Raw genomic sequence first — 9,989 nt, 5'->3', positions numbered from 1 at the left:
CGTAGATCATTTTCTCCACCATGACCCCACCAAGGGGATCATTTCCCCTTGCCCCACCCTCCCCCATTCACATTTTTGTGGGGGAGGGAGAGTTCAATGTGTATATTTTCCTCATCCCATCCCCCACTGCCTACTTTTGCACTCCTCTCCCCTCCCTTTTTTTTTTTTTTTTTTTTGCCTTTTTGAGACAAGGTCTTGCTATGCAGTTCAGGCTGGCCTTGGGCTCACTTTGTAGCCCAGGCTGGTCTCAAACTTGCAACGATCCTCCTGCCTCAGCCTCAGGAATGCTGGGATTACAGGCGTGCGACACCACACCCGCCTCCCCCCTTCCTTCTTATTCTCTTCCTCAATAACAGTCCTGTTTACACTTTCTTGTGATCTGTTTTAGATTGTACATATTAGGGAGAATATGCAATGTTTGTCTTTCTGAGTCTGACTTATTTTGCTCAAGACGATGATTTCCAGATCCTTCAATATTGTTGGAAATGACAAGGTTTCATTCATTCTTCCTTGGGGCTGAATAATACTCCATTGTGTATGTATACACCACATTTTCATTATTCATTCATCTGCTTATGGGCACCTAGGCTGGTTCCATAGCTTGGTTTTGTGAATTATGCTGCAATAAACATGCTGCAGGTAACCCTATAGTACACTGTCTAGAACTGACTTGAGCGTACACTAAGGAGTGGTATAGCTAGATCAAACAGGAGTTCTATTCTTAGTTTTTTGAGCAAACTTCATACTGATTTTGATAGTGGCACTAGTTTATATTTCCACCAGCAATATAAAAGTGTTCCACACACCCTGAATCATCACCAGTTTTTAAAATATTCTTGATGATAGCCATTCTGACTGGGGTGAGATGGAATCTCAATCTAGTTTTGCTTTGCATTACTGAACTTTTTTTGTCCTGTACTGGACATTGAACCCAGGGCCTCTACACATTAGCCAAGCACCCTGCCACTGAGCCACTCCTCAGCCCTCCTCTTAAGTGTATTTTTTATGTATTTACATCTGACTCTTTGGACGGAGGAAAGTAATTACTTTACCCCTTATGTAGCTTTACTATTAATTCTATAATGTTTTATGAATAATGGTTGAGGTGTTTAATAAACTGTGTCTATGAAAGGATTAATGAAGAGATTGCCTATTTATGTTTAAAGCAACTTACAACAAACTAGTTAATGACAAAATTGAATGAAGATATATTTGTTTATATAAACTGCTGGCAAAAACTCATTCTGAAATGTCTGTTATTCAAGTAGTGTACCATATGAGAATTTTAATGCACGTTTCAGTGGGGAATGAATCTTCCAGACTTTTATTCTAAGTATAAAAATTCAGGTGTTAGACTGATGTTTCTTTGACTAAGGCATGTACTTTATATAGCTTGTTATATAACAGTTATCTAATCTTTTAGAGTAGCTGAAAGGATATTAAAACAATAATCTTTCAACCTTGGTTTTCTTTTCCAGTTACTCACTTACATGTTAATCAGTATATTCAAGCTTCCTTCTCATTAGTTTTTAAAAATGCAAGGAAATGCTTTTCAGTGTGTGCTGTGAAAGATTTTATTATAGGATTAAAATCTCTCAATAGACAATAGGGAAAGGCTCAAGGTCCAGGTAATATGTCTCATAGGGCAACACTACCCTTCAGGTGACTCTTGAGATGGTCTATTTTAAATTATTTGCTACTTTTATGTGGCAAAAATAGTCCAGTTATACATTTTTCATGCCATATTTTACCTCAAATTTTCCATCATGGACCAATCTATCTGTCCTGTTTCTATATGCAAGATATTAAAAAAATTGCTGGAAAAAATGCAAAAGCAAAATTTTGATTTGTGCTGTTACAGTTTTTACTTTTCATTGCATGGTAGGAGCTCACTATGGCTTGAAGTACAGCCTGACCATCCTGTCATTACCCTTAACTGACTTCTTGTGCTGCCACACTGACTCTTGTTCTCAGCAGCAGATGGCTACGCTCATTCTTCGTAAACAAAACCAGAGCACCAGACTGGACCTCTTCCAGCTTTCTATACTGCAGTGTACGAGTGTATCTGCTTCCACACACTCCTATAGGTGTCCTCCTTCGGATGAAGGCTGAGTCGTTCATCCACTCTCACAAGTTCAATGTTTGTGGTTGATTGATTACCATCATCCTCTTCTTTATTTTCCAAGGATCCCTGTCCTGTGCCCAGCCTATAAGCTCTTGCTTTTCTTACTGTGTGCATCACAAAGGCCTTTTATCCAACACTTACATTACAGACATCTCCATTATCCCCAGCCCTGATGGTGCTCCTGAACTCTAGGTGCCCACAGGATGTTTCTGCCTATCCTCTGGAAGATATCTAAATCTTCAAAACCATGCAGTAGATTCATTTTGAATCCTCCTATTGGTTCAAAATGAATCCACTGTAATTGTGAAATTATTTTATTACCTTCTTTGCATTCTTGTTAGTGAATACTACTATGATTGTCTAATTCTACAACCTATGAATCATCTTTGTCTCTTCTCTCTCCCTTATTTTCCCATTTTAGAGAATTACCAAGGTCTGTGGAATGTAATAATGATGAATATGGACAGGGCGCTGTTCTACCAGAACTACTTGTACTGTCTAACTTAATCTCCACAGTCTTTCTGTTATGTGGGTTACCATTATTATCTCCTCTTTAAAATCAAGGAGACTGAGGCACAAAGAGGCAAATTAGGTCAATAGGTAATAAAGGGTAGATATGAATAGAGACGAGATCTAAACCTAGGCTGCTTAGCTATCGAAATGGCCTCTTAACCTCTTTGCTGGCCTTCCAGTTGGCCAGGATCCTAAATATCTGCTCGACTCATTTCCTCCTGTTCTTTCTCATTTAATAGTCTTGGTTCAGGTGCTCCTCACCTCTTGCCTGAATAGTTTCTTACCAACTGCTGTCCCAAATCCATTTTCCAAGATAGGTCTTCACACTGGTGCTCCTCAGCATTTTCTGTGAGTTAGCTAAGCAATGTCTTCGCAATCTATATATGGGGATCTTTGTTTCAGGAAGATTTTATTCAATTACATATTTGAGATTTTTCCCTTTCCAGGAATTATTTTCTTCCAGGACGGAGATTATTTATATGTTGCTGTCTTATCAACATTTTCTTATTATTTTATTTTTGTTCTCATATTTCATTGTGTTACATCTTCAAATCTGTCTTCTTTGTCCTTCACTATATTTTTTATGTTTATTTTACCTTTTGTTGATTTGAATGAAAATTTCACCCCTGTGATAGTTTCATTTTATTTTTATGTTTATATTTCTGACTGCTGTTGACTCATTTTTTATCACCTCTTCTTTCATCTTTTTTAACCTCTTGTTAGTTTTTCAGACTTTTTTTTTAAAGGAAAGGCAAATTATCTTTAGTTTTTCTGAATCTTGGGAAAAATATTTACCTAAAATTTTCCTAGGAACCAACAGGTCCTCAAATTCTGTGTTCTTTGTGTTTTGTTTGTTTATTTTTTCCTCTGCAATTTTTCTTCAGTAGCTGAGCTTCTACTAGGGAAATGGACATTTCAGAAACAATAAAAATGAGATTTTAAAAAATGCATACAATAAACCTTGAGAGAGAGTTTTATACATTCCTTAGCCTTCCTCCTTTACCGTAGCAAGGAGGGAGCCCGGGTGACTCTGCACATAGACTTCCCTGCTCTAGGGTAAGAAGCCAGTGGTAGGTAGTGCAGCCACAAGGTTAGCTTCCAATGGTAGAAGATATAATATGGGGAAAGTTAAAGGAAAGCTTACTTGTTTTCCAGCATGGAAAAGCATCAGGAAAGAAGAGGAAACAGGTCTTTAAAATTAAAAAAAAAAAGATTCAGGGAATGGGCTTCAATTTTCTATGCATTGATTGAGTGATCATGGAGTAACCATGGGAGCGCAAAGGGGAAGAGAGCTTTTTGCTTTGTTTTCTGTGTAGGATTCTGAGTGGAGCTTACCTCTCAGACTGCCCTTTGGAAATCTGGGGTATGGCTACTTCTTCCTGGAGGCATAGTAGATCAGTAATTGAAAAGCTTTTAATTTTAGATTCTCCATTTTCTTGGTTTGTTTCCTCTAGAGACAGACCAAAGGCAAAGATTTGGATATCAAGGGTTTGTTTGGGATGAGCTCCTAGGAAACACCAATAGATTAGTGGGACTATTAAATAGAAGGACAGAAAGCCAAAAAGGTGTGTTATGAAACAATGAAACAAGCTATCTTGGTGGAGAACTGGAGCTTTGCTCTGCTGGGGAACAGCTTGGAATGCGTTCCTTAGGCTATGTTACTCCAGGGGGAAGGGACCAGGGTATTTATCTACTACCTTCTTAATGGCCGTTAGTTGAAGAAATCTCCCAAAGGTCATTCATTCCTTAGTATTTCCAGCTGCTCTTTGTTCACATTGAGTATTTATCTTTTTTTTTTTTTTTTTGAGACAGGGTCTCCCTGTGCAGGTCAGGCTGGCCTTGAGTTCACTTTGTAGCTCAGGCTGGTCTCGAACTCATGGTGATCCTCCTGCCTCAGCCTCCAGAGTACTGGGATTACAGGTGTGCACCACCACACCCAGCCACATTGAGTATTCAGAGAAACGCTTCAGGCAAGAAAACCCAAAAGGAGAAACAAACAAACCCCAAGGCACTGACACATGAAAGTCAGGTGGTGTACAAGGAAATGGTAAGCTTGGGAAGAATGTCATCAGGCCACTGATGGCATCCACACACCCGGTCTTGTAGTCTCCAGGTGGCAGGCATGCCAACTCCATGTATCTTCTGTGTGCTTCTGTCACACTTGAACAGAAGCAGAGAGTAAATACCAAGGCAACTTAGGGACCCACAGCCAGGAAGGTCTCAGAGGAAGCTGTCTAGTATGTCTCAGCCAGGAGAAAGAGGAAGGTTTTTTCTTTTAAAGGTTTTAATTTTGGAGCGAGGCGTGGAGGTACATACCTATAATACCAGCACTCTGAGAGGCTGGAGCAGAAGGATAGCAAGTGCGAGTCTAGCACAGGCAAGTTAGTGACTCCCCGTCTCAAAAAAGTGGGTGGCCACAGGCTGGGGACATAGCTTGGTGCAAAATGCCCCAGGTTAAATCTCCAGTATTGCAACAACAACAAAAAAGATTTTACTTTTTAAAGTAGTAGTCGGTTCACAGCAAAACTGGTCAGTGTAAAATGTGCAGAAATTTCCTATATATCCCTATCCCTGCAGATAATTAGGGTCCCCATTATCAATATCCATCCCCAGTGTAGAAATTTGTTCTTGCCAGGCTTGGTGGCACACACCTGTAATCCCAGCACTCGGGAGGCTGAGGCAGGAGGATCATTGTGAGTTCGAGGCCAGCCTGGGCTACAAAGTGAGCTCAAGTCCAGTCTGAACTGTATAGCAAGACCCTGTCTCAAAGAGACAAAAAAAAAAAAAAATTGTTCTAATTGATAAACTTTCACTGACTCATCGTTATCATCCAAAGTCCATAGTTTATGTTGGGGTTCAGTCTTAACTGAACTCTGTGGGTTTGGACAAATGAATGCATCTACTATTACAGTCTCATATTGAATATTTCCCTTGCCTTAAAAATCCCCCCTACTCTATCTATCCACACCTCCTTTCTTTGTATGTTTATTATCTCCATAAATTTTCCTCTTCCAAAACATCATACAGTTCAAGTCAAACAGGACGTAGCATTTTCAGATTGTTGTCTTTCGCTAAGTAATACACCTTTGAGGCTTCTCCATGTCTTTTCATGGCTTGATAAGTTATTTCTATTTCAGTGTCTGTCTTAGTCTATTTTGTGCTCATGTAACAGTATCCCTGCAACAGGGAAATTTATAATGATCGAGCATTTCCTGGAGTCATGGTTCAGAGTCAGTATCTGTTGAGGGACTTTCTGTTCTGTTATCATAGTAGATGCATGTCACTATTCATGGCAGACAGTACAAAGCAAGAAAAAATGAGATAGAGCAAGAGGAGGCTTGGCTTGTCCATTTATAAGAAATCCAGTTCCACAATAACAAACTAATGCTCACAGCAGCAACAAATGCATTCCTAATGTAATCCCTGGTTAAAGTTCTCCCCTCCCAGTACCACCTCTTGCGGTGCAAGGTTCCAGCATGTGAACTTTTGGAGACACATTCATATGGAATGGTATCCCATTGTCTCTGTGTACTACAGTTTATCTATTCCCTGGCTAAATAATTTCTTGGTTGCTTACCAAGCTTTGACAGTTATGAGAAAAGCTGCTGTAAACATCCATGCACAGGTGTTTGTAGCTTTTAACTCCTAGATTTTTTTTTTTTCAGAAAATGCCAAATTGCATTGCAAAGTGTCTGTGTAATTTTGTATTCGCACCAGCAATTTTGACAACAGTTCAGCATCTTCATCTCATCAACATTTGGTGTTGCCAGTGTCCTACATTGTGGCCATTCTAAGGGATGAGCAGGGGTGAAATGGTTTGGGAGCTATCTTGCAAGGGAGGACAATAATACAGGACACATATTTTATAAGATTATTTATAATAGTCACCCAAAGAATGATATACAAAAGAGTGCAGGAAATCTGTCCACACACTAAAACCAAGGAATCCAGCCGAGGGCCTGGATCCTGGAATAATGTCCTATATGAGTCCAGCTGAAGACCTAGAGCTCATAACAATGTCTCCCATGAGTCCACCTGGAGGCCCAGAGCCCATAACAATATCTCATGCAGCCTTGTTTCACAGATCTGCACTGGGAAGGCCCAAAAAAGTCAGTGGTAGAATCTTGAAAGTCTGTGCCCGCAGGATGAAGGATCTGTGCTAGCAGGCTGAGGGATCTGCACTGGAGCCAGGAAGCAATGCTCAGAAGAACCAGAGCTCCCCTGAAAGGTACCACAGCCATCCACAGCAACAGTGAGGTCCCAAGCTCCTTCGATGATCAAGATGGCCGAATTCCCATCAGGGGAGCCAACGCAGCAAGCATCTCCCCTCCAGAGCCAGGAAGTGATGCTTAAAGTGAGGACCAGAGCTCTCCTCAATGTGAACCAAAGCTATTCTCAGTGCCAAAGAGGTCCTGAGCTCCTCGGAGGATGAAAACAGGCAAGTTCATCAGAAAAGCCAGCCTGATGAGTTCCTCCAAAACACCAACAGCTCCTTACAGGTTCTACCAGCTCCCAACAGCCTCTCTGAGCTCCCAACAGCATCTATTTCTTTTCTCCAGTTCTGCCTTTTATGCTGGTGGCAGCATTCCCCAGGTGGGCCTCCTACACCCAGCACTACACTTACTCAGTTCAGCTGGGGGTTATAAGTAGACCACCAGTTGTCAATCCACTACAAGGGGTAGTGTTTTAATTTGCATTTCCCTGATGAAATACACAGACATCTTTTCATATATTTGTTACCTGTATATCTTTTTTGACAGGGTGCCTGTGACTAGCCCATTTTTAAATTGAGTTTTCTTATTGTTGAGTTTCAAAAGTTCTTTATATATTTTGACTAACACTTCTTTATCAGATATGTCTTTTACAAATGTTTTCTTCAAGTCTGCAGCTTGTCTTATTCTCTTGACATTATCTTTCAATTAGTAGAAGTTTCAGATTTTAAGTAAGTCCAGTTTATCAATCATTTCTCTCATGATTTATGCCTTTGGCATTATATTTTAAAATTAGCATCATACCAAATGTTATCTAGGTTTTCTTTCATTTCTGGAAGTTTTATGGTTTTGTATTTTATGTTTAGGTCTGTTATCTATTTTGAGTTAATTTTTGTGAAAAAGGATAAGATCCAAGTCTAGATTCATTTTATTTTTCACAAGGATGTCTAGTTTTTTCAGTGCCATTTGTTATAAAGACTGTGTTTGTTCTGTTATACTGCCTTTGCTCCTGTGTCAGAGATCAGTCGACTATATTTATGTGGGTCTACTTCTATGTCCTCTAGTCTGTCCCATTGATTTATTTGTCTATTATTTTGCCACTACCATACCATCTTGTTATATAATAAATTTTGAATTTGGATCCAAACATAGATACACCATCCATAGCAGTTTTATCTAGGTGTCAAAATAGTGCTTATCCATTCAAAATTCACAGTGATTTTCACTCCTTACTATCTTGGTTAAAGTTTTAGTTTAGTCTTTAAGCTAAACACAAACAAGATTGAGTTGAAGGATAGTCTCACAGGGGCCAAGTGACAACCTTCACCCTTGTAAAACTCAGAAAATTGCTTGGCATCTTTAGGAAATGTATTATTCCTCTACTTGTGGTTGGGAATCATAGAAACCATGGCTGAAAACATTGTTAGAACTAGCAAATATGACTATTTTTAAGACTGTAGTGATTTGGAATAAAGCCAGCACCGAACTGGCAAGCCATACAGGAGTCAGTTGATGATATATTTAGTGTTGCATAGATCCTGGCAACCTCTGGTCAGATGCCTTCCACTTAAACATGACAACAGCTCTAGGGCATGAGTTCTCTGAGCCAGGACACAGATAAACATTTACACCAACCTGCCACGCAGCTGTAGTCTTGAAGCCCTTGCTTCGAGAGAGACAGCTCAGATATTTGTAATAGGAATGTCTAGGAATTCCTTTGGGCTTTCTTTTCTAAATTTGTCTTTAAAAAGTATATTAAAAGCTTTTTATGAAGTCTACATATGCAAAATGTAAAGGCACAATTACTTTTAGGGAGAACACCAATGTATCCTCCACTTAGGTCAAAAAGTAGAATGTGACCCCACTTGAGTAGCCCCCGTGTGCCTTTCTCTTACGGCATCCTAACCCACCAACCCTTCAGAAGGAACTGCTACCCTGGTGTTTTGCTTCATTCCATCCTGGCTTTGTCTTGTGGTTTGGCCTCTAACTCTGCCTTCCCAAACAATATAATTTTTTGTTCCTGTTCTTAACCTTGATAAATGGAATCAGTGTTTATGTTACTGTGTCATGCCTCCTTTTATCAACATTATATTTCTTCTGTTTCCTCCTCGTCATCATAGACAATTGCTCTGCTAAGTCTCCTAAATCTTACATCATCTGGCTGCCATGCTTTCTAATTTCTACAGCACTCTGGGAGCTGTAGAATATTCTATGGGGATATTGGGAATATTCCCATAATATTGTATGGAAATACTCTATGGGAGCTGCGGAATATTCTATTTTAGTGTGTATATAATTGTAATCTCCCTCCACCTTCCACCATAGAATAAAAATTAAAAGTTATAATTTTATTATGTGTCAACTATTTTCTGGGACTGACAAAACCCTGTTCATAGAATATTGCTGCACTTAAGGTACTGCTGTTTTTTAGTAGTCTTTTTCTATGTCACAGGCTCTCAGTGTTTTGCTTTCAATTTCTGTTGGTGCTTGCATACAAATAAGAAATTCAGAAAGATAAAGATAGCAGTCTTTCTTCTGGTATGAACACTGTCTGTGAGCGTCTTTTCCTGAGAAAACTGGAGACTGACTCCCCTGCTGGAGCAATTCAGGAGGTCCAAAACAGGACAGAGAGTAGGATAGACTCAACTGAGTTAAGCTGCATGGGTTCTATGCTTGGTTGTCATCATCTCGCTCTGAGGCTTTGGATAAGTCATTTACCTTCCCCGGGTGCGATTTGATTATGTGAAGTGATGTTATTGAGCAGTAATTTTCAATCTGGATTTCAAGGACCATTCTAAGTTCTTGTTTTAAATGCAGACTTCTGAGCTTCATTAACACCTGTAATCCTGGGAATTTGTGATTTTAACAAGCTCCCCTGAGTAAGAACCAAGGAGGAAGGTTGAGGCTCAAATTCTCTTGGATTTTAAAATTCTTGGGTAGTGTTTGAACTTCTGGAATCTTAGTATTTTTCATCGGAGCTAAGTGGCTTCTCATTTCAGAGTTCTGTGAGCTTTGTTAATAAAAATAAATTCAAAGCCATTAAAATTTAAGACACTGAATTAAAAAAATACATTGTCATTATGAGTAGGCAACATAATACAAGTCTGGGGCGCTAGCTGTAAAAACAGGTTGAGATTGTT

The sequence above is a fragment of the Chinchilla lanigera genome, unplaced genomic scaffold (genome assembly GCF_000276665.1).
Source record: "Chinchilla lanigera isolate Chin_1 unplaced genomic scaffold, ChiLan1.0 scaffold00087, whole genome shotgun sequence".
NCBI lineage: Eukaryota > Metazoa > Chordata > Mammalia > Rodentia > Chinchillidae > Chinchilla > Chinchilla lanigera.
Note: the sequence above shows the minus strand (reverse complement) of the source record.